Source organism: Mastomys coucha, unplaced genomic scaffold (genome assembly GCF_008632895.1).
Source record: "Mastomys coucha isolate ucsf_1 unplaced genomic scaffold, UCSF_Mcou_1 pScaffold15, whole genome shotgun sequence".
NCBI lineage: Eukaryota > Metazoa > Chordata > Mammalia > Rodentia > Muridae > Mastomys > Mastomys coucha.
In genome coordinates, this window is record NW_022196897.1 from 37941405 (window position 1) to 37966650 (window position 25246).

General features: G+C 39.6%; 1 non-coding gene and 2 pseudogenes across 1 annotated transcript; 2 read left to right on the forward strand and 1 right to left on the reverse strand.

The window, feature by feature from the left end:
* Window positions 1-1493: 1493 nt before the first annotated feature.
* The window catches only part of LOC116091640, a 56682-nt pseudogene continuing 32929 nt past the window's right edge, over window positions 1494-25246 (forward strand).
* On the forward strand, window positions 4813-4956 carry LOC116092750. The gene has a single exon (XR_004119465.1). It is a non-coding gene; the product is annotated as a small nucleolar RNA SNORA48 (small nucleolar RNA).
* Window positions 14185-14575, reverse strand: LOC116091975 (annotated as a pseudogene).

Below are 25246 nucleotides of genomic sequence, written 5' to 3' on the forward strand. Positions count from 1 at the left end.
GATACATTTATGGTGTTTATAACCCTCTCTGTCTGAAGAAATGTTTGCATAGATGTCTGGACTGATTTTTAACACCAGCCAGCTACATGACCACGCCTAAAGGCCACCTGCTTGTTACAAGATGAAAGGTCTTTCAAGCAAGCAAGTTACTCATCAGCTACTGCAATTCCTCTTTCTCACCTGAGAACAATGAGGAAAGGTTAGTATTTGCTCTTGCATTAAGCAAACAAATGAAAATGTGACTGAGCCCAAATCAAAAGTTTTTATATGATATCTCTCCAGAATGTCTAAATAAAAGCAAAATTAGTAGAGATGCTAAGAACTGGATATGTTTTAAGTCCTATGTACTTTCAAAAAAAATTTTTTTTTTTACCTAGACCATAGATTCAAATGGCAAAACTTTGAACCAAGAACTGGCTATTGAAAGTCAAAATGTATTGGCATACAGTAATCATGATCACAGACAGTAATAGCTGTAGGCGAGTTCTTATTGATAAGTCACTTCTGTTACTAAACCATATCCTTCAAGCTTTAGGAGGCTATACAAGAACTATGGCCAATAATAATAATTAAAAAAACAAAGTAAAATACATATTTAAAATTATCATACACTCCCAGGATAACACAAGAGTTCTCCAAAGGAAAAGAATTGTTAAAAAATTCAAAACAAAACAAAAATCTCACCAGTCTCAAACAAGCTATAGGCACTACATAAGCTTCAAGAGCAGATGAGAAGGCTCTGGGATTCTCCTCAGAAAGACCTCACTTGTGCCTAAGGTATGGTGTGATTTCCTCTAGCAACTTCAGATTTGAGAAAAGTTTTAGTAAGGCCTTTGAGCTGTCTTGCGTTGTTTTGGGGGCGGGGGTCAGGGTGAGAAGTGTAGATGTATTGTCATTGTTTCATATATGAGCCCCCAGTTTTCCCAGGACCATCTGGTGAAGGAGGTACCTTTCCTCCAGTGGCTATGTGACACCTTTGTCTGTGATTGGATGGCTGTATTATGTTCTGTAATTTCTGAGCCCAATTCTTTTCTATCCTCTCCTCTCCTTTCTTATCCAATATTACTCTATTCTCAGTACAATACAGTTTTTGTTGTTATGATTTAATATCACTTGCAATCAGGTATTGTCCCTCCAACAGCACTCTTTATGCCTATCATTGATTTGGCTGTTTATGGGTCTTTTGTACTTTTATGTAAATTTTCAAAAATCTTTTTCCAATGTATGAAGAATGCTGTTAGAATTTTGGTGGGGATTGTGTGGAAACTCTAGGTTCTACACTAGATAATACAGATAATGTAACCTAGGTAATATGGCCATTTGAGATATAATAAATACAATAGGGTGATACTCTAAGGAGATTAAACCATGCTGCGAAAATATTTATTTTATTTTGAGATATGCCTCACTATGTAGCTCTGTCTGGACTTGAAGTCTGAGGCAATTCTCCTGCCATAGATTCCCAGCAGCTGTCATTACAAGTGTGCATCATAATGCCTAGCCATGATGAGAGAAAAATAGCAAAATCAGATCAAGGTAAAGTCAGAAACAAGGAGATATAATCAAATCACATGAAGTTTTTTTGAAATTGAAACTTGTATAGCTATCAGGACTATTTAAAACAATAAAAATAGAACAAATGTTATTGTAAATGTTTTAAATAAAAAAAGAATGATCAAATTCCAGACTTTGAATTTTATATATTTTCTTTTCATTCTTTTTCATTTTGTATTCAGTACTTTTTAAAATAAGAGACATTTTTACTTTCAAAGCAAGGCCCATATTTTTTTCATAAGCCTTAATGTCAATTTCTGTTTTCAACTTATAATTCAAACATAAAAGATATACACGTATATGTGTTAAAGTAGCCTCAATCAGAACTCTGTCTAGGCCTATCAGGGCAAAGCTGTCTTTTCCTGGTCAAAAGAATAGTATTTACATCTGATTGTGGTGGAAGATATAGCACACCATTATTTCTTCTCTAAGGAGTAATTCAGCTGGAACTGTCAATCGCCTGGCTTAGAGACCACCCCTCAAAAAGGCAGATAGATTTAAAGTCTTGCTAAAAGAATGAATTGTTTCCTTAACAAAAAAGCACATGTTTCCTTACTAGTATCTCTGATGCCAGAAGGTTCTGTTAGGTTTGCTGACTATTCAGAATTCTGACAGAGAAAGGACTAACTTTTCTTTTGTCTTTTCTTTCTTTCAGATTTTGGCTAAAGTACAAGTGTGCTTCCTCTGGCACTGTGGGCTTCTTAACTCTTTCTCTGAAACTATCTTCTTTTTTCCCTGTGGTTATTTGTCAAACCTCTGAGCCTAAATCAAGAGCATAAGACTTCATTTCTTTTTCCTGTCCTCAATCTCTGCTGCTACCTCTTCCTCCTCCTCCTCCTCCTCCTTCTCCTCCTCCCCCATCCTCCTCCTCCTCCTCCTCTTCCTCCTCCTCCTCCTCTTCCTCCTCCTCCTCCTCCTCCTCCTCCTCCTCCTCTTCCAGGCAGCTACTGAGATCTTCAGCTTACTCGCTTGGGATTGCAGCGAGGGGTTCTTTTAAATTCTATAAAATAGTTCTCAAGCTTCCTCCTAAATCTGTTCTAAATTTTTCAATTAAGGAGACCAAGAACCCTGAGAGGAAACCCTGGTTTCCTCAATAACACGAGGATTCTCTAGGTGAAATTTCTCAAACCTTCTGGTAGCATATGCCTGTATGGCAGATCTATTACATACACATGTGTATACACGCATGTGTGGGTGTCCACATTTGTATGTTTGTACGAAGGCCATTTCCTGGCACAGATGGATTTTGGGAGCATCCAAATAATACTAGTGGGTACACTATGTTCTATTTCGTATATTTCCTGATTGCTGACATAGGCGTGTATATGCATGCTTGTTCTTTGCATAGGTGACACTAACATTATTTATAAGAGCATCACAGTGTTCAGTGTTTTTAGGTGTTGGATTGTAGGGTTTTTTTTTTCTTATCTAACTTTCTATACATTTCAAGCTAATGTGAATATTCTGGGATTGAAGTAGTTTAATAAGCAAATCAACTTGCATTGCTGGACAAATGGAGATAAATATTGATGGTTCGTAAGAAATGTCCTGTTTTATTTTGTTTGCAGAAGAAAATTTGCTGAGGTGAATTAGGTAATTTACCTTGGTTCCCTGGTGTCCTGAAAGAATGCTTTTCCATAGGGTGAAACAACGAATCACACAACAAACAAGTCCATTAGAACTCTGCACAGAAACCTTCCATCTTAAAAAAATGTAACATGAAATGCTTTAGCTGATGTGAATAGGCTAGGCGATTTTTCCCACTGTGCAATGCCAAAATTTTTATGAAATCTCCTCAGGCCAACCAATTTGTTCTTTTCACTTACATCGTGCCCTGGTTCGCAGTGTTATTTACTAACTAGATTACAGTCTGCTGCTCTTTCCAACACTCCCCCAGCCCTGTTCCTTTGCTTGCTTGCTTTTACATGTGCATTTCTTTTCTTCCAGCATGCTACTGACTTATCCATTCAGATTTCAGTGTGGAGAAGAATAGCTACATAGCAATCTGAAAGCCACAGGCCGATGTCAAAGGTAGTTCTTAATCTGTTTCACAAATGATTATAACAACCGGGAAGTGAGGCAAGGGCAAGAAAGCGCCTTTCCAGGTAGTGCCCATTCAGGTTGAAGAAAAATCCAGCTCAGTGGGAAAGATTATATATTTTTTTATCTTAAGTCTAAAAGACTAAAAGAAACACAAAAGAGAAATGTTTGGCATTGTTCTGTGAATATTTCAGTATAGCCTCATTAGGGAACTTGGATTTGCCATGGACTAGAGTCACAAGAAGACAGAAAAATGCTGATATGGAAAAACACCTAGCTTGATTTAATTTATGTTTTCTCTTGAGTACCATTTTTTATTATATTTTATTTCTACTTTGCTTTTGCTATTATTTTATTTTAGATGATATTGTACAGAGTTAGCTAGTCCTATCTTATGAAGCTTTACTTTCCTTGGGAATCGAAGAAATTATGCTGAAATTTCTAATACAAATATGGGAATAAATATTTTATTACAATAGTACCACTTTAATGGAGAATAGACATTCTTAAAATGTTATGTGTATTTAAATATAAATATGCCTAAATAGTAACTACTTTCTAATATTAAAAGTTTGATCTTTTGAATATTGTTTTTCCCCAAATCAGAATGGAATTTGTGTGTTGTTCACATCTTCATTGACGCACCTTCTCCATCAGTGATTACTGACTCTGCATGTGGTTTGAGCAATGCAGCCTGTGTGCCTCACAAAGCCTCCTGAACCCTACACAGTCTTTCTGCTTTCTGTCCTAAGGCTTTTCCAATGTAGGGGTTTGTGGATGTGAGTGGGAATTCATCTGGTATTCATTCATGGCGGGAATACTTTCGAACAACGGAGGATGTGCTGTAAAGTGGCAAGATGTTGCCTTTCTTCCTGCAAGAGAATACACCCGGGACTCATTTACTAATGACCCCTACAAAGATTAGCCTAACTACCAGCACTTGTCACTTGCAAAATGTCACCTTCTCTCCTCCACTTTCCTTTCTTTCAGTTTAGCTCTCTGGAATCATTTTCTAAGCAAAATATCCATGAAGAAGACTCTGTCTCCCTGCGTTCAGGGAAACTCCAGTTAAAATGAATACTGCAGGGGTAACTCCAGAAAATTTGATTTAATTTTTGGCACATTATGGACCAAGCTATAATGAACAGTTACTAAGGGTTAATGAAGAAGACAAGCTTAGTTCTGTGTGGAAAAAATAAGAAAAGAGCAAAAGAATTCAACTCCTGCCAATGGACAAAGAGACATCTTTTTGGTGTTGCAGTTCTTCTATCAGTCAGGGGCAGAGCGGATGGCAGTTGTTTGTTCATCCTAGCTTGATGCATGGCTTGGTGTCCCAGTCTGTTTTATGCCTACGACTCATAAAAACCAAATCAAATCAAATCCAGGCAGTGTAGCATGGAAGAAGGAAGACAGGCAGAGACCTGCAAACTACCATGCCACCCTGCCCTCTAGTGCATGCCACAGGTGGGCCATAGACCCTTGTTTGCCAACATGCCATGCAGTGTGGATGGAGGATGTCACCCAGAGCCTGCCAGCCATGTGACCACCCTGCATCTGGAGCCACTGTGATGTTTGAATATGTGGTGATCAGACAGGTGAAAAGAGAAGTGGAGCAGCTTGAGCATTATGAGGAGAGACGGAACTGGAGACTCAAGGATGGAGAGGAGTAGCCTGTTGTGAGTGGCCCCCCTGCTACCTGTGGCCACGGTGAGGTACTGGCCCAGGCTGCTGCTCTGAGTCCACGGCTATGCAGAGGCAGAGCTCGATGTAGCTTCTTGTGGCTCCTATTACTAGTAGAGAACATTGGGATGTCCCCGGTAAGGGCAGCCACTGGATGCCACTTGGATATCCAGTGGCTGCAAAAGTAGCTCCTCCCCTCATGGACTCAGTGCTCTAGAGAAATGGCCTCATCTCACACTGTTGGCAGCACCTTGGAGAACAAGCCTTGTACTTGGCCCAGGCACCAAAATGGAGCTGGCCCTGAAGGTGAGGCTATGGGTGAGCCTTACTTGATGGCATGAGTGTGTAGGAAAGCTGACCCGGCTACTTATCTTCCATTGGGTAGCCTGGGTCCAGATGTGATATCCTCGACCCCTGCCCCTTGCCACCTATGGGATTTAGGAAAGCTGTCCACAGGGTCATGAACTCTGGAGAGCTATCCCTGTCACAAGCTACATTATCTGGGAGAGCAGGCTCTGCACCTCATCTGGACAGCACAGCAGAGCCAACCAGGTAGACATGGTGCAGGTGAGCCAGCCCAGAGGGCAAGAGAATGGGAAAGCTGGCCCCACCACTCATCAGCTGTGAAGTGCAGTAGTGATGTCTGCCCCACCCACTTCTCACCACCTATAGAAGTTAAGAGAACTGGCCCTGGGGTAAGGAGAGCAGTTAGGCTAGGCCTGGCCTTTATGAAGCTGACCCTGCCCACCACCAGGGTCTGCTTTGCTACGCAGTGCTGTTCAGGGAATACACAGGGCTTGCTCTTCCAAGTGCTGCAGCTGGTAAGAGGCGGGACTAGCTTTCCAGATCTTATGACCCTGTGGACAGCTTTCCTGAATGACATAGTGGCAAGGGGCATCACCTCTATACCTGTACCACCCGATGGCAGACAAGTGGCAGGGTCAGCTCCTCTACCACACTCATGCTTTTTAGGGCAGGCTCATGTACACCCTTAACATCAGAGCCAGCTTCACTGTGGCGCCTGAGCAAGTGCTATATGTATCACTTGGGAGAGAAGGTCCTGCACCTCTCGTGGGCAGCTCAGTAGTGCTAGCCTTTCGAGCGAAGAAGGGTGAGCCGGCTCTGAGGATGAAGAGTGAGAGAAAGCTGGCTATGCTACTTATCTGTCATGAGGCGGTGTGGGGGTCAGGTGATGCCCTCCTGCCCTTTGCCTCTCACCACCTGCAGCATTTGGGAGAGCTGGCCCTGGGGTCATAAAAGTAGGAGAAAAGCCCTTCTCTTTCACTGGCTGTAGTAGTCAGGAGAGGGACTCCTGCACCTCACCTGGACAACACAGTGGAGCTGGCCCTGATGGTCAAGGCAAAGATTTAGCCAGCCCCAAGGGCATGAGAGCCAGAGAGCTGGCCCAGCCCATCACAGGCTGCAGCATTTGTGAGGGTGAGCCCTTTGACTTGAATGGGCAGCAGAATGGAGCTAGCTTTGGAGGTGTGGGTGCAGATGAGCCGATTCTAAGAGCATGAGAGCAAGAGAGCTGACCCTGCCTCCTGCTGATAGCAGTATTGGGTGGCTTAACCAGAGAAGTGCTGGACAGCTTGCCCTGGAGGAGAGCCAGCATGCTGGTCATCTCAGCTACCACTCAGGCCCAGATCCAGATGAGATGGCTCACTCCAAAATCTATGTCATCAGTGATTGAAGGGCCAGTCCTGCTGTTCCAAAGCTGCAGGATCTCCATGACACAAGGCAACAACAGGATGAGTGGGAGGAGTCTGGCAAGCATCCACTATTGATGGTGTAGCAGAAGCCAGAGATCTTGAACCAGATCAATGACTCATTGCAATGAACATTTATAGATGAAGATGTGCGGACAGAGGAATAGACTGTGGGACACACAGTGACATACTACAGCTTCCACAATGAGATATTTTTTTGTTGTATTTGTTGTTGTTGTTGTTGTTGTTGTTGCTATTGTTTTTGGTGGTGGTGGTAGTGTATGTGTGTGTGTGTGTGTGTGTGTGTGTGTGTCTGTGTGTGTGTGTGTGTGTGTGTTTGTTTAATTTGCATGGGGAGGTTGCAAGGGCAAAGGGCAGATGTGAGGGGTTGTGGAGATGGCTGGCACTGAGATACATGGTGTGAAATTCACAAAGAATCATAAAAAGTTAACAAAAAAGAGTAAAAGTATTCAAAATGAAATAAAAATGGACCTTCTTGATGAAAAAGTAGATTATGGGAGTAAGACAATGTAGAAAGAGACGCTAACTATTATTGGCAAAATTCCAATGATTTCTTAGAATTTAACTTTCCTCTAAAAAAAACCCACAAAGTATTGAATCCTGAAGTAGAAGTATCAGTGCAGAGAATATGAACCAGTCACTACCTCCTTGCTAGCACATGCATCAGCTTAGACTAGTCCCTCAGGTGAACTTGGGACTCTTGACTTGATCACAGGAAAGATTTCCAAGATAAGCCAGTATAATGTAGAGTCATTATTATCAGACAGAAAGCTTAACAAACATGTATGCACGAGGGTTAATAGAAAGGTACTCTGGGAAAGGATAAGATACACCCAACTGTGGACGTAGGTTTATCAAGAGAGAAGCACACCTATGTGGTATAATAACATAAGCAATTTTGGTGACTCTCAACCAAGTTATGTCTCAGTTGCTATGAAACATATTCTCCTTCCTTTTGATAGGGGAGCCTCTGACAGTACCTTGGACATGATTGCAACTAAGATAAAACCAATGCACAACTGTTTCAAGGCACATTTTTTTAATGTGACTACAGATCTTATGATACCCTTTAAGAAGTGTAGGTTTATAGCTAGAAAGCATAAAGTCATTAAGTATGATTGTTTGCTACCTGATATTCTTAAAAAACATCTTTCTATAAAAGGAGTTGTGTTTCTGTATACGATATCTTCAAACAGTCATTAATCGTACTGGAATTCTCTTTTAATGTTTTCATTTATTCTTTAAGAAGTTCATACATGCATACATATTGAAAATATATTCAGCTCTTACTCCTCATGCAACTCCTCCCAGGTTGATTCATGTCCTCACCCCAACTTTATGTCATCTTTTGCTATTCTATAACCTACTTAGTTCAATTAGAGCTACCCATATAGGCATGGTCATAACCTCAGCCACTAGATCATAAAGAAAAATGACTCTTCTCCTCTTAGCTGCCATCCATAGTCATTATACTTACTCCTCAGCCAGGAGTGAGGCTTTGTGAACTCATTCCCATCCTTGATGGAATGTTTACTGGTCAGTCATCCACAGCTGCTGTGAGTTCCTGGGAGCAGGTATCCTGCCATGACCATAAGATGCAGTTTAACCCCGGTTCTCACCTACCTCTAGCTCTTACATTATCTGTGGTGTTTCCTATGTCATGGGGCTCAGCATGTATCAATATCTGATATATGGCTGAGTACTCCATAGACAGTTATTCCCTCTCTTTTGATCAGCTGGGAGTCTTAGGTCCCAAAGAAACTCAGGATAAATAGCCAACTGGGGTGCCGATTAGCATGTGAAACTGGATGCTGGCACCAGGATCTGCCAGCACCTGTAAGTGCCTGTTACAGTCCTGGTTCCTCTCAACAATTCTCACCTCCCAAACTCCTTAAACCTCTCTGGACTCTGAGCTTCCCTTCTTTTTACCAAGCTTCTCTTTTTTCTATATAACCAAGCCATTTTGGCCACAAGCTTTCTTGGTTCTCTTTATCCTCTTTGTTTCCTTAGCCTCTTGGTTCTTCTCCCTCTCCTGGTCCCCTCTCTTATTGCCCTTTCTTCTCTCCTTCTCTTGCCCGAACCCCATTCCTCTCATAGCCTGGTCTGTTCTGCTGGCCATGTTCAGTCTAGACTCTTCTAGATGCATTGGTTGGTTCTCTCCCTCATATCTACAATAAAAACCTTCTCCTTGCATATCCTTTAAATGTGCCCATTTTCACTCGGTGAGCTGTGTTAAGAGCTGTCCATTGCATAAACATGCTTCTCGGAAGATGATGGAGAGCTATCCTAGTCTATGAGTATAGGAATATGTATTTAGAAGGCAGTTTGAAACTGTTGAGTTGGCAAAGCATTAGTAGCTTCATCTCAGAACTGTGAGCTCCTAGGCTATTAGCTGGGGGTCAGATTTAAAAAACCAGGCATGAGTTCCCTTCTGCAGCATGGGACGTCCATGGAATCAGAAAACGATTGGTTAATTCCATGCCTCTATTGCACCCAGGGTGTGGTGATTTGAATAGATTTGATTCCCATAGACTTATGTGTTTCAATTGACCCACAGGAAATGGCACTATTAAGAGGTGGTGGCCTTCTACAAGTAAGTGTGGCCTTGTTGGAGGAAGTGTCATATGAGGAGTGGGCTTTGAGATCTCCTATGCCTAAGCTCTGCCCTGTGTGGAATCAGAGCCTCCTCCTGACTTCAAGCCAAAGACATCAGATCCCTTCTGCTGCATGTGGATCAAGATGTAGAACTTTCAGTTCTTATGCTGAGAGTTCTGCATGCTGCCATGCTTTCTGCCATGAATAGATTGGACTGAACCTCTGAACCTGTAAGCCAGCCCCAATTAGATGTTGTCCTTTTTGAGAGTTGCCTCAGTCATAGTGTCCCTTCACAGCAATGAAGCCCTAACTAAGACACAAGAGCCTATGTTGGTTAGCTGGTTGTTATGGTAATCTGTAAGATTATGAGCTGGCTAAGACTGTTCGTGACTTTCTCCCATAGAAGCCTTCGCAGCACCTTCTGGTTCTCTGAAAGCTAGCTAGGTGGGAAGGCGCTTCCAAGTTTGTACCAGCTTGATTTCTCTAAGTCCCATGATCAAAGTATGTGATGTCTTGAACAATAGAGTTTTATCATCAAATTCTGATGACCAACCAGGAACAATGGCAATACCTTGCATTGTTTGGGTTTGGGAGATTCTCCAGAGGTTCTCCACCAAGGATTTGAGAAGAGGCCACACCTGGCATTGACTTGCCTCAGAACCTACAGCTTGAGAGAAGAGCATTTCGTATGCAACTCATGAATATGAGTTTCAATGTACTCAAAATTTGGAAATATGACAATAGAGAGTAGCATATTCTTTCTCATTAACAAGCCTGTTCTGAGAGATGAATTACTCCCTTCCAGAATACACTTGGGCTTGACTTCATGATTTTTCTGTGTAATGGAAACCCAGAAGCTCTGAAATACTAAGGGTAATGTTTCTCTCCTATTGAACCCAGTGTTTACATGTTACATAGACAACTACTTCTGTGCTTTCAAGCATGTATATAACTGGTTCCTGATTATATTTTCTGATTCATCTTTGAGATTTTTCTGGTCATATGAATAAAGACTTAGACTCGATGAGGCTGTGTATGCCTTTATATGCAATATCAGGGGCACAAAGACAGGAGTATCACTGTGAGTTGAGTTCAAGAACACTCTGGTCTATATAGAGTTCTTGTCAAGCATTGCTGCACAGGGTGACTCTGTTAAAAAAGGGGTAGCATTTGTGTAAAAGGTTTATCTTCATTTTTTTTTAATTTCAACAAAAACTATTCGTATTCTTATTTATCTCCTTCAACAGCTTTGATAAAGGGTTAATAAGTGAAAAAACTCAGGTGAACTGAGAAACTCTGGTCAGGAAAGCTGACTAGCTAACGGTGTCTTTAGTAGGAAGTTAGGATGTGGGAGCTCCTGATAAGAATGCTCCAACAACCAACACTGGTATTTGTGCAGGGGAACAGATTTGCAGATGGAGTCTTCCACTCCCAAGTCTGCTGCTGCTCCCTTTTGTGCCCACTACACTGCAAGCCTGCCACCCAGGCTTGCACACCTGGGAAGGGGCTTCACTGCGCTTCACACAACCTGATACTTGAGAGCTGCTCTCCTCATCTTCTCCTTCCACATTGTGCCACTAATCCTGATTGAACGCAAGCCACAGATTAATGCATTTTACACAGAGTTTCTCCTAGTGTACGTGACATCCCCCTCCCCATTTTCTGCTCCTTCTTATAGTTCTTTGTGTGATGCTAGGGATCCAATCCCAGGCCTGAATTACCACAGGAAAGCAATCTGAGTTACAGCCCAACCTTAGAGACCAGCTTCCCTGAGTGAACAGAGCCACTCTTTTATTTATTTATTTATTTATCTATTTATTTATTTATTTATTTACTGGAAAGGGTGTTTTAGCTTTGCAGCCAACACCACCTGCCCTTGTTCATTTAACAGTCAGATGATCCAGGAAGTCATCAGGCAGATGTTGTGGGTGTTTTCTACGTCAGCTGCTTTGGTAGTCTTAGTCTTTCTTTCTTTTGTATTGGTATTCTGCTGAAGGAATATGCCAGCACCTGAAAGATCGGAATCCAACCAGCAGCCTACCAAAAGGACTCACAAAGCACTTGGAGACACTTGTTTCTTGAAACTGTAAAAATCTATGTGCAATGTGACAGGGTCACCAGCACTGGTGAGTTATTACCAAGGCAGGAAACCCAAAGGGGTGGTAGTAACACTGTCTCCTAAAGCCACTTTTTGGCGCCTTTGTCCCTGTGAAGCCAGCACACCATCTGGCAGGTAGGCACAGTGCCACTAAGCAGATGGGACCAAGTGGAGAAGGATCGGCCACCATGCGATGCTTTCCTTCCTGGTCCGCATGGGGTTTTCAGTAGAAAGCAGCCAGGGATTTGCACCACACCCTTTAGTTTCTCATGAAAGGAGATGCTATTCTTTTCCATGAGGAAAAGGCAGACAGAGACTTCCTCTTTGGAAGCGGGCTCTCTTCCTGGAGCAGGCGCTGCCAGATTTTACACAGGCTATTCCCACAGTTTTCATAAACCGGCTTTTTATTAATTCTCTTTCAAAACTGCTTACAACAGCCTAATTTTTAGAATCTTAATTCAGTATGCACAAAGAAGCATTTGTGTCTGATTTTAAAACAAAACAGATTGACAATTTTTTCTCTTCTCGGTATCTTACTTGGACTGAGGGTGAAAAACCTAGCGGTCATTTGTTGCTTGGAAAACTGTCAGTGGGCTCTTTAATTCAGGGATAATGGTAGATATTATGATCCAAAGAAGTGAGTTTCATAATTCTTGCCCTCCAGAAACTTACTAGCTTGTTAGGGAAATAGAATATATATCTAAACAACAATAGTCCTCTCCCATTACAAAATATTGGAATCAACATTTCTTCTTCTATGATAGTAATTATAGTTGAAATAAAGCATTTTGAAAATACAGGAATATAGAAAGAAAATGATAACATGAGCTGAGCTAGAAGGTCGCTCTTTTTTGATAAACTAGACTGCGAGCTAGCTCTTGGGATGCACCTAACTCCATCCACCAACGCCTAGGTTATAGAAATGAGAAACCACGCCCAGATTGTTTGTGGGTACTGGAGATTTGAATGAAGGTCCTCATTCTGTACATCAATCCTGTGCCCACTAAGCTGTCCCTCAACCCCAGAAATTAATTAGAAATTAATTTTTTCTTAAAAATGTATGTGTATATGTCTGTTGATTGCACATGAGTGAACCATAGAGGCCAGAAGAAGGCATAAATTGCCTGGAGCTCGAGCTACAAGCATTGTGAGCCTCCCAACATGGGTCCTGATAACCAAAGGCAAATTCACTGGAACAGTAGCAGACGCCCTTAACTGTTAAGACATCTCTCCATTTCTTTACTATTATTTTCAACATATATTAATGAAAATAAAGGTTTCATAGACATCTTTGTAAATACAGTTGTCTCTTTTACAATTTTTTCAACATCACACATTGCTTTTATTTTAATGTGCATCCACATTTCATCATTTAGTGGTCCTAAGCAGTGTAGGGAACGTGGCAAGGAGCCAGGAGGCAGGGCCCATCAGTCGAAAACCCAGTGGTACAGAACTCCTCCAGGTCCCTGTCAAGGGTCTGAGGAAGCAGCAACACTGAAACCTGTCAGGCTCCACATCACATCTGATGGGTGGCCAGGATAACACAAGAGCCCTGTTCAAACCTCTTCATTGTGTAAAAACAAAATGGTGGGAAATGGGAACCATGTGTGTTTAGGCTTTCCTTACATGGCCTTTCTCTAGACATAACCACAAAGGACCCTGAGCTCTGGCAGGTCTGAGTTGCCCTATGATTGCTTTGTTCACCTGGGGTCCTGAGCTCAAAGCCCATTGGCTGAGGGCAGCAGGGCTGAGGACCAGGCATCCCTTTCTCAGGCCAGTGGCTAGGGAACAAGTGTGGTCTCGACCTAAGTGAAGGAGGCCAGGTTCTCCCATCCTCATCTGATGGCTTTTGGAAATAGCAAGTGTTGGTGGTGAGGGCAACCAGGAAGTTGAGTAGGAGGGGGAAAGTAGCTCTTCTGGATAATGGTGGAGAGACCGGAAGTCCTGAATTACTCCCCTGAGGCTAATTTCAGAGGCAGGGGAGGGTTACAACCTAAGCTTTGGCCAAGGGTCAGGTTGGAAGAGTGGGGAAGAGGAAAGCAGAAGTGCGACCAAAGCACAACCACGGCCAGCAGTTGTCCGTGGTTCGACCTAAAGCCTTCCCATCTAGTCTAAGTGCCCCCACGCAACTGTAGTAGGAGCAGGGTTAGGCAAAGGCAAAGCCGGGCCGTGTGTCAGCAGCAGGTGATTGTGTAACACGCATTCACAGTTTCATTTTCTGTGCTCACAGCTCCCAAAGGAAACCCAATTTGAACATATCTTCTTGATCCCAGAAGTTCAGCTAGGCAGACAGCGGTTATATTTGACAGAGGATGTTGTACAGCACTAAGGAAGATGTCACAGAGCACAGTTTAGGTATTTCAAAACACAGTTTAGGTGTTCAACATCAGAACAGTGTCTCAGGATGATGTCTGAGTGGGGCTTCCTCTTCAGTTACGGGGAAAATCAAGAGTTAGGTTGGATCAGGCAAGGGAAGTAACTGAACTGTCATGGCGGCTGCGATAGATTCTCTTTTGACATTATCAAGCTCCCAAGCTCCTGCAGGACAATTTTGATGCTGTGAGAATTCTTGCACTTTGCCAGCACTGCAGTGGCTCTGGATCCACCACTCCATTTGAACTCTTCACGTTGTTCATATTGACTTTCGTTACAAATTTTACACATGGAGTGCTTCTGGGTACTTAGGCTCACGTTCTATTTTAAGGCTGTGTATTAGGTTTTATAAATTGTTCTTGGAGGCCTAATTATCATCACTGACCATTTTGTGTCATATCTCCAACCTCTAAAGTTCAGCTAACTGTGCCATAACCTATACCTTTCTGGCCTTCTTCCAGAAATTTCCAGGGACTTTTGCTCCTAAGCCTGTGGTGACTGCCATCTTGCATCTGCATCACTGTCCTATAATTTTCTTAGAAAATATTCTTAGAGGCATAGTTTCATTATCAAAGTGAGTAAAAAATGTTAGTTATTGATATAGGGGATAGAGAGATGTTCAGCGGCCAAGGGTACTGGCTGTTCTTCCAGATCTGGGTCCTAATTCCAGCATCAACATGGTGGCTCACAACTATCTGTAATTCCAGTTCCAGGGGACCCAGCATCCTATTCTGGCCTCTGCAAACACCAGGCACTCATATAGTATATAGATAAACACATGCAGGCAACATATCTATATTAATAAACTTTTAAAAAGAATTTTGATACATGATAAAATACCTTGTTACATTCTTATTAAGTATATAATGTATTTCACGCATTTTGTGAGACATTTACATTCTCAAATATCCCCTTAACATTCACAGCCTCCATGAAAGATCAGACATTTTAACAAGACAACCAAGAAAGCCAGTAGTGATTAAAACTCAAGGATCATCTCTTGCCTTGAACTTTTTCTTCAGAATTTCTTCCCTTTACTACTTTATCCTTGATTCCTTTAGATTAGATAGATTTGAAGGAGACAAGACTTCCTTTTTCATCTATTTTTAAAAATTTAGTAGTATAGTTTACTTGTAGATAAATAATTTACTTCCAATTGGTTCTGGTGCCATCCTTCATCTCTATGTGAAACCATAATCTTCTATCTCCTAAGCTAGCCTTCTTTTCAAGTTCCTATAGACCCAGCCTATGGCTAGTATTATGTAATCTTGTTGGAAGAAAAGAAAATTGCAATTGGTTGTAGTGATTTGCATAGTAAATTAACACTGGTTTAGTGATTTGCATACTGGTTAGCAAGCTTCCTGGACAAGGGAATTATAAGTCTACTCTCATAAACTATGTTATGTTCCACCTGGTGGCTTTGAAGCATAAATCCATTAAGAGGTTGGGAAATGGACAACAGTGAGAACTCTTGTGTACTCCACCTCAAGTCTGAGTTATGATTTTTGTATCTCAGGGTTTTTAATAAATAAAATAAAAAAGATGCATTTAATTCACCAGTATCATTATTTGTGGCATTTCTCTGTGTGTTGTGAGACTCATTTTCTCTCTTACTTATAAGATATTGAAGTTAGAGTCAAATCTCACTCACAGCAGTTCCCAAACTGAAGACTCACAACAAATGTTGCTGGAACAAGTTAGGTTATTTGCATTTGATAGCTTTTTTTTTCCTGAAGACAAAAAGGGAGGGGAAATGTTCCACCATGCTCAGAGCCAACTGTTCTTTTATTGCTGATTTTGCCTGTAGTTCTAAAACATCACCAGACTACAAAAATATTCAAACAGTTGTTATACAGAAGTATTACAGATGAGGTGTTTATAATAACTTATCTTTTTTCCTTGCTATTTGAGATTTGCACTGCTCATGGTATTTTGTTAGTGCTCAGAAGGCCGGCTCTCACAGGTTTGCTCTGCTTTTGCTTGCAGCCATTTAGGGTGTATATATTATTTATTTCAGAGATTAACTTGTTGAATAATACAATTGGTGATTTAAAAAAATTTTTTTCAATAGCACCAAAACTCCATCATGCTACAATAATTATGGAGGAAAATATACATTTGATGTTTTGTTTTAATTACAAGAACCATATTAACTGAAAATCAGTAAATGATCATTAATAGACTATAAAATCTTGGGGGACTGGAATAAAATATAAGGCATTGCTTATTTCTCCAGTGGGGTGAGTTTATACTGGTTATTACTCTCCCATGACAGCAACAGCTACCAGCTTCCATTTTTAATCACTCTGACAGAATAGCTCCCTGAGGCTCCATTCCTGAAATGTATCAAAAGTACACTTTTGCTAGTGGGAAAGAAGATGTTTGCTCATATGCTTGTATTTGCAGGAGCAATTTTAGAGTGCGCTGTAAATGATTGAGTTTAAAGCCTCTTAGAAAGTAAAGTAGGATATCTTCCAAGAAGAGGTGAGAGACTGAAACATTGATTAACAAGGACATGCATGTGTGTGTTGACCAGCAGCATCAACTTCCTTCTCTGCTGTATGCTGTCACTGATGATGACTCATTTCAAAAACAACAACAAAACAAAACAAAACAAAACAAAAACTGAGAGAGGGTCCTGCTTGAAGAGTGGTGCATCTTCTATTACAAGATTGTTAAATTTCCCTTTTCAAGGACCTGTTCACATATGTGTAAGGATTGGCTTCATCCCTTATAAATGCTATTGTTACTGTTTTAAAATAAACTTTGGTGAAAGCTTTGAACAGTTTCCTAGCATTAGTCTTCACATCCCAGGGGAGCTCTTGTGCAAGTCTGTGCTATAGTGAGTCCAAGGTTCATGATGGAAAACAGGCAAGCTAACAAAGAAACACATATACCTCCTAAGTACTAAATGAAAAATGATAAAAAATTAATTTTATAGTTGAAAGTAAATAAATATAACGTATGTGTTCCAGAGACAATTAAACAGCCAAGCAAAGGAATGATTTGCAACATGAATAAATCTCAGAAAGTGAATACTTCTTAAAAAGTGAATTCACATCTGGTGAATTCACTTGTATTAATTTGGAAAATAGTAACATTAAATGAGTAATAAAATCACAAATAGAAAGTATGAAAGATTAACTGAAAAATCAGTTTATTTCTGGATCATAATACTACCATGGTGGTATTCAATTTTTTTAAATTCTTTATGTGTGGGGCACATGCATAGGTTTATACTGGTGTGTGTCGTGGGGGGGCGCATGCACACACTAAGAATGAAGTGTGTTCTGTTGCTGGGCTAAATGCATGCCAAAGCATCTCAAGATTCTTGATTAAAATCAACAATAAAATAGTGTCTTCTTGAATAATTTATAATAATGTATAATATAATGCTGTGTGAACAATGAAAAGTTCTCCTGTGAACTAGATTTAGAAGTCAAGTACAGTTTGTTGTGGCAACTGACCAGAAGAGCTCTGGACCCCTCTGATATCAAATTTCTGATATATATTTCATGTATATATATATATACATATATATATGTATGTATATTTGATTTTACTGAATTATATGATTAGATATAGACTATGGAGATAGAGATAGATATACTATTTTTTGAGACAGGATTTCACTATATAGCTCTGGCTGTTCCTGGAACTCACCATATAAACCAGGCTGTCCTTGAATTCACACAGATTTACCCTCTTCTGTCTGACAAGTGCTAGGACTATAGGCATGTGCCACCACACCCAGCAATATTCTGATATTTAATTTAAAAATAATTCATAGCTTTTGCTGTATGACAGGAGTACTGTTAGATTCAGGTGAGGACTTTAATTTAATAGGAACTTGTGCAAATGTAGAGTTAACATTTTTGTTGTTAATTAATACACAAAACCCTTATTTTAATGAGGTGCTACATGATGTTCAGATACACGAATGCATGATATAATGTCTAACATGAGGTTAAACATATTCAGACTCTCAAATATTATCATTTCCTTATTGTTAATTGATCAGTCTTCCTTGAATTCTCATTTTGATTCTGCAAATATGGATTTATTGGACATGCGCTTGTAGTACGTTGAAAGAGGCGTGTATTTGAAGCTTTTAGATATGCTGTGACCTCTCCGCAGTTGAATCTATAACTAATTTTTTATGGTTCAATTGTAAGTGAATTTTTGCCTGTTGTTTAGAAAGGAATGACTGCACACCCTGTGACTTTTCATTCCAATGCTTCTGGCAAAGCAGACATCCCAGACTATAATTGATCAATGTATTAATGGATTATTTTCTGAAATCAATTTTGTGAAAGCTACTCTGTTAAAGAATCAATCTTTAAATTGGAAAACACATTAAACAAGGCAAATATCCCAATCTGTTAATATGTTTCAGAAAAGTGTTAGTGTTTTCCTTAGATGATTAAATGCAACAATGTTATAATAAAACTGTTTAATTCATTGAAAATTACCCAGCACCGAGTACTTTAATCTGCTTTTGAATTATGGCCTATTCTTTTCTATTTCACTTCAGTGATGGATAAAATGGTACAAATTTGGGGACAGTATGCAATATTTGGATGCATAAATATATTGTATGAAATCAAATCTAAGTAAACATATTTATCTTTTAAATAATTATTCTTTATCATAACAAATACATCTAATAATATATACATGAAAATGTATATCTATATTATATATATACTTAAATAAATAGTGAACAAAACATTTATTCAGTACAGTCAATAGCAATAGTATTTTAAGTATTTTTGAAAATGAAATGGTAGGTAAATAAAACAAGTTGGTTACTTACTAACTTGATGCTGTTGATGACTGACTTTTTTGATTGATTAACCTGCTTCTTTTTGACAGGACCAGACAAGTCCACTATGTTTTGTATCAGGAGAGAGTGATAGAAAGAAAGTCAGTGTGGGAAAGAGAAAAGTTTCAAACAAAGGGCTTTGGAACTTTTAACTTACAGAGCCAACACGGGTAGACCAGATCCACACTAACCAGAGCTTTTAGCTAGGATCAGCTTTCTTTATGAATGCAAGGAGATAGACAGCCACACAAACTCAAGGTGAAGAACCATGTTCCTCCTTTAGTGGTGATCATATCTTGCTGACTCAGCATGATGGGACATAGTAGAGAAAGCTTAGGTTGTAAAACATCTGCATTCTGTACTCCAGAGAACTAATTTGGTGATATACTGTTCTCCATAGAGCTATACTTCAAAACCTTCAGATCTTGAGCTATTGAGAGTAATGTTTTGACTTGAGATGCCTTGCAAATAGCATCTTATAGACATGATCTTTTCATATCTATATGAAAGATGTTCATGTATTCACATCATGAGTCTCTACATGTATATTGTTCATATATTTGTATACAGCTAGGTGAAAATGCCTTTAGCTAGAACTCTGGCTATCATTTTTTCAGACCAATGATCTCACACTAGAAAGATGAAGGGAGATAAAGTAGTGAATTTAAAGTGAATGAAATGTGAACACAAGATGCCATATGCCTATAATCCCAACATTTGAGGAGCAAGACAGATATAAGTTGGACAACTTAAGGAGTTCTTGTCTCAAAAATGATGGAAAATTCAATATAATTAGAAATCTAGGCACAAACCAAAGTGGTGAAAAATAAGCAGTGAAATTGGAGTGATTCTCAGCTCCAGAGATCATTCATGTGCCCATGGGAGTGTAAACATGTGTATGTATGTCTACACCTAGTTGTGACGATAGAAATGAACTTAAATATGGAGAGGCGAATGATGACAATTGGTAGTTCACAGGTATGCTAGCTTACGGGAGTAATATAGGTAATGCTATTTTTTTTCAACAATTGTTATTTTAGTAATAAAAACATTTTAGGTTTTATTATAGCATTTCTCAAAAAAATGCATTTCAAGCAGAACTGTACTTTTCTTCTCCCTTTCTCTGCCACTTCTTCCCTCTCACACCAGCCTGCTTTCACATTGGGTTCTTTCTTTTGATATCATTCCCAGAAATTACTCCCCTCTTGTCTACAACATTAGAAGTTAGAATCTGGCCAGGCAGTGTGGTGGTGCACACCTTTAGTCCCAGAACTCCTAGGCAGAAGAAGGATGATCACTGCGAGTTCCTGGCCAGCCTGATAAACAAAGCAACTTCTAGGACAACAGGAGTGAACTACATAATGAGAACTGGTCTTCAGAAAAACAAAAACAAAACAAACAAATCTGAGTATGTCATCACTTTTTCAGATCCATCCACTTTCCTCCAAATTCTACAACTTTATAATTTTACTTTTATTTACAACTGAGTCAAAGTTCTTGCGTATATACACCAATAGTTTCCCCTTCATCAGCTGATGGACATCTAGGCTGCCTTCATGCCAAAAACTGCAGCAATAAACAAGGGTGAACATGAACCTCTGCAGTAGAAATGGTGCTGGTCCTATGATAGTTCTGGTTTTATGTTTTTAAGAAATCACCATATTGCAGATACTAGTTTATCCTCCCAGCAGCAGTGACTAAGCATTCCTGTTCCCCTAAATCTTTCCCAGTATTTGTTGTTATTTGTTTTCTTGTCAATGACCATTCTGATTGGAGTAAGATGAAATCTCAAAGTAGTTCTAATTTACATTTTCCTGGTGGCTTAGGGTGTTGAACATTTTAGGCATTTATAAACTCTCAAATAATTAAAACAATTGTCCCACATAAAGCACAGATTCTCCTAAGCTGGAAGTTACCTGATTGCCTCCTTCCTGAGGACTAAGTCTCATGGCATCAGTGGGTGCCATGAAGTTTCCAAAGACAAGAAACAATCAATAATTCTATTCGGCTATGACACCTATGAACAGCAATGACCAGCATGACACTATAATTCTACGGGTGTAATAGCGACATGTATATCTTGGCGGTAACCAACAACTTTCTTATTAGACTTAAGACCCAATCAACAAGAGGGAAAGGATGCCTGATTACTGAAAACCTAGGCAACTACTCAGGGCTAATGAAGTCATGGATCTTGGAGGCAAACATCCAACAACCATTTTAGTAAACCAACATAATCCTTAATCACATTCTCAATCTTTGTCCTTATACCCACAAATAAGTATAGTGCTCATCTCTCATCAAGAAAAATTCTCTTTGCAGCAAATAGTGACAATTACAGAAAACCACAAACAATCAAAATACAGAGTTGTAAAGCATAATCCAAGAGGACACATCTACAAAACAACTCCCACACGTAAGCCTAAGGGAACATTTTTGGATAAGGAGGAGGAAATATGTAATGGCTAGAGGATTAGGGAGTTTGTTGTAAAACTGAATGTCCTAGTGATTTCAGAACTACATTAATAATGTCTTACAAACATGTCTGCCTAAACATGACCTGAACAAAGATGTCACCAGTGGACATGTATAAAGACCACTAGGCCACAAGAAACTGCAGCCAACTAAGGAATGCTAAAAGCAGGAGGAATAGTCTTCTCCATAGAATGGCACACAACTGGCTATTGTCCCAGTTGGTTTTCAGTAAACACCGGAATCCCAATGAAGAAGACTCAAATGCCAGTAAAGGAATGGACTTGCTAGTGAAAGCTAGAGCAAACAGGCAAAGGGAGAGAACAAGACTCCTTCTTCAGAGTTCTTCACATAGGCTGCCAGCAGCAGTGGACCAGATTAAAGGTGGGTCTTTACACCTCGGAGATCCAGATTCAAAGTGGGTCATCCCACTGCAAATGCTATGTTACAGAACAAAATCCCTCATAAGTGTGTCCAGCCATTCAGTTTTAATTTCAGATGTAGTTAAATTGATAACCAAAAATAGTCATCAAAATTATCCAATACTGAACATTCAGCCATGAAAACATATACAAGTAACATTTTACAGATTAAGCAAGTTGTATGTATTAATAAATATGAATACACATATGTGTGTATAACAAAAATTAATGATAAAAGAGGTCATGAATTTCAAAAGCAGTGAAGAAGGACACTGGAGTGTTTGGAGGGAGGAAGGGGATGGGAGAAGTGATGTCATATCTTAAAATCTCAACAGTAAAAGATGAATGTTTTAAGAAGTCTTAGAACACAAAGCACTGTTAATGATTCAATATGTAAAGAATGTGAAATCACCACTCATAATTTTATGCAGATTATATGTCTAAATGATATTTAAGGTACAATTACATATGCTTTCTGAAGTGTTTAATAAAACACTTAAAAGTTTAAACAACTGGTCGTTTCTGTTTCTCCTTTGGAGAGCTGTTTGTCTGTCTGTCTGCATTACTAGGTCATTGCAGAGGCAGCTCTCCCCTTTGCTGGGGAGTGTTTTAATTTTTTACATGCATCTCAGTATCAGATACTGGATGAGGTATGGCTGGCAAAGACTGTCTCCCATTCTGTAGGTTGATTTTTCTCTACTACACTTCCTTTTTGTGGAAGATTTTTTTTTTTAATCAATTGCAGTCCCAATAGTTGGCTCTACTTCAGAATGTTATTGCCATCATCTGCAATTTGAAAAGTCTTTTACTTTTCCCACTAGCAATCTAAACACTTCGTGTTTTAAATCTTTCACTTTGAATTGTTTTTAGTGCAGGGTGAAAGATGTGATCCTCATTTCATTCTTCCAATGGGTATGCAGCTTTGGCTGTACCATTTGTTATCTTATCCAGTGTGGGCAATTGACACCAATGCCAAAAATTAGATGCCAAAGGTGAGTCTACTCTGGATCTGATACTCTGTTCTGTTGAACTGCAAGTCTGTTTTTGTACCAATAATGTGCTGTGTTTTTCAGTATCACTCTATAGGACAATTTCAAATTAATGATATTGATTATATTTCTGTATCTTTCTGTATACAAAAAAAGTCCTTTTATATGACCATGTTTTATTTTACTTTAAAATTTTAAAGTTACTTTCATATTGATGGATAAAGAAAAGAAGAACTAATAAACTATTTAAACATGTTAAGCTAGATGATTTTACACTAAGATTAGTTGTATATATCAACTGACAGAATTAATGTAGTGATGCAGGAGGAGAAGTAACATAAGTTGCTTAAGTATTTTTTTAATATTGGTATATTAACATACACTCATCACATTGAGGAAAACAATAAATAGAAAACATTTATTTGAAATACAAAAAGCATCCATAGACATAGATCAGTAGTAGTAAAAAACAAAAACAAAAACAACAAAAAAAACAGGAACAGAGAAATATGCAACTAAAATAAAGTTTATCTAAGTTTTTATAAATAATTAAAAATATTCCCCAGATAGAAAATACTGAGTTTTGTTAATATTTAATAGATTAAAGAGTAGAAGAATGAGATCGTTTTTCTTCAGGCACTTTGAATCTTTTCTCTTTTTTTATTAGATATTTTCATTATTTACATGTCATACAATATCTCCTTTCCCAGGATCCCCTCCGAAAAAAAAAATAACAAAAACAAAGACAAACTCCTTTTCTCTCCCCCCTCCCCCTGTTCACCACACCGCCCTCTCCTGCTTACTGGCCCTGGCATTCCCCCACACTGGGGCATAGAACCTTCACAAGGCCAAGGGCCTCTCCTTCCATTGATGACCAACTTGGCCCCCCTATGCTAGACATGTGCTGCTGGAGCCATTAGACCCAACATATGTACTATTTGGTTGGTGGTTTAGTCCCTGGGAGCTTTGAAGGTACTAGTTAGTTCATATTGTTGTTTGTCCTAAGGGGCTACAAACCCTTCAGCTACTTGGGTCATTTCTCTAGCTCCTTCATTGGGGACCCTGTACTCAGTCCAATGGATGGCTATGAGCCTCTACTTCTGTATTAGTCAGGTACTGTCAGAGCCTCTCAGGAGATAGTTATATCAGGCTTCTGTCAGCCAGCACTTGCTGGCATCCACAATAGTGTCTGGATTTGATGAATGAATATGGGAAGGATTCCTAGGTGGAGCAGTCTCTGGATTGTCCTTCCTTCAGACTCTGCTCCATAGTTAGTCTCTGCAACTCCTTCCATGGGAATTTTGTTCCCCCTTTTATGAAGTAATGAAGTATCCACATTTTGGTCTTCCTTCTCCTTGAGTTTCTTGTGGTTTGTAGATTGTACTTTGTGTATTCCGATCTAATGGGCTAATATCCACTTATCAGAGAGGGCATACCATGTGTATTCTTTTATGATTGGGTTACCTCACTCAGGATGATATTCTCCAGATCCATCCATTTCCCTAAGAATTTCATAAATTCATTGTTTTTAATAGCTGAGTAGTACTCCATTGGGTAGATATACCACAATTTCTGTATCCATTCCTCTGTTGAAGGAAATCTGGGTTGTTTCCAGCTGCTGGCTATTATAAATAAGGCTGCTATGAACATAGTGGAGTATGTGTCTTTATTGCATGTTGGAGCATCTTCTGGGTATATGCCTAGGAGTGGTATAGCTGGGTCCTCTGGTAGTACTATGTCCAATTTATGGAGGAACTGCCAAAGTTATCTCCAGAGTGGTTGTACCAGCTTGCATCCCACCAGCAATGAAGGAGTGTTCCTCTTTCTCCACAACCTCTCCAGTATCTGCTGCCACCTAAGTTTTTTGATCTTAGCCATTCTGACTGGTGTGAAGTAGAATCTCAGGGTTGTTTTGATTTGCATTTCCCTGATGCCTAAGGATGTTGAACATTTCTTTAGGTGCTTCTCAGCCATTTGATATTCATCAGTTGAGAATTCTTTGTTTAGCTCTGTACCCTATTTTTAATAGGGTTATTTGGCTCTCTAGAGTCTAACTTCTTGAGTTCTTTGTATACATTGGATATTAGCCCTCTATCAGATATAGCATTGGAAAAGATATTTTCCGAATTTGTTGGTTGCCATTTTGTCCTATTGATGATGTCTTTTGCCTCATAGAAGCTTTGCAATTTTATGAGGTCTCATTTGTTAATTCTTGTTCTTAGAGCTTAAGCTATTGGTGTTCTGTTCAGGAAAATTTCCCCTGTGCCTATGTGCTCGAGACTCTTCCCTACTTTCTTTTCTCTTAGTTTCAGTGAATCTGGTGTTATGTGGAGGTCCTTGATCCACTTGGACTTGAGCTTTGTACAAGGAGATAGGAATGGATTGATTTGAACTATTCTATGTGCTAACCTCCAGTTGAGCCAGCACCATTTGTTGAAAATGCTGTCTTTTTTTCCACTGGATGGTTT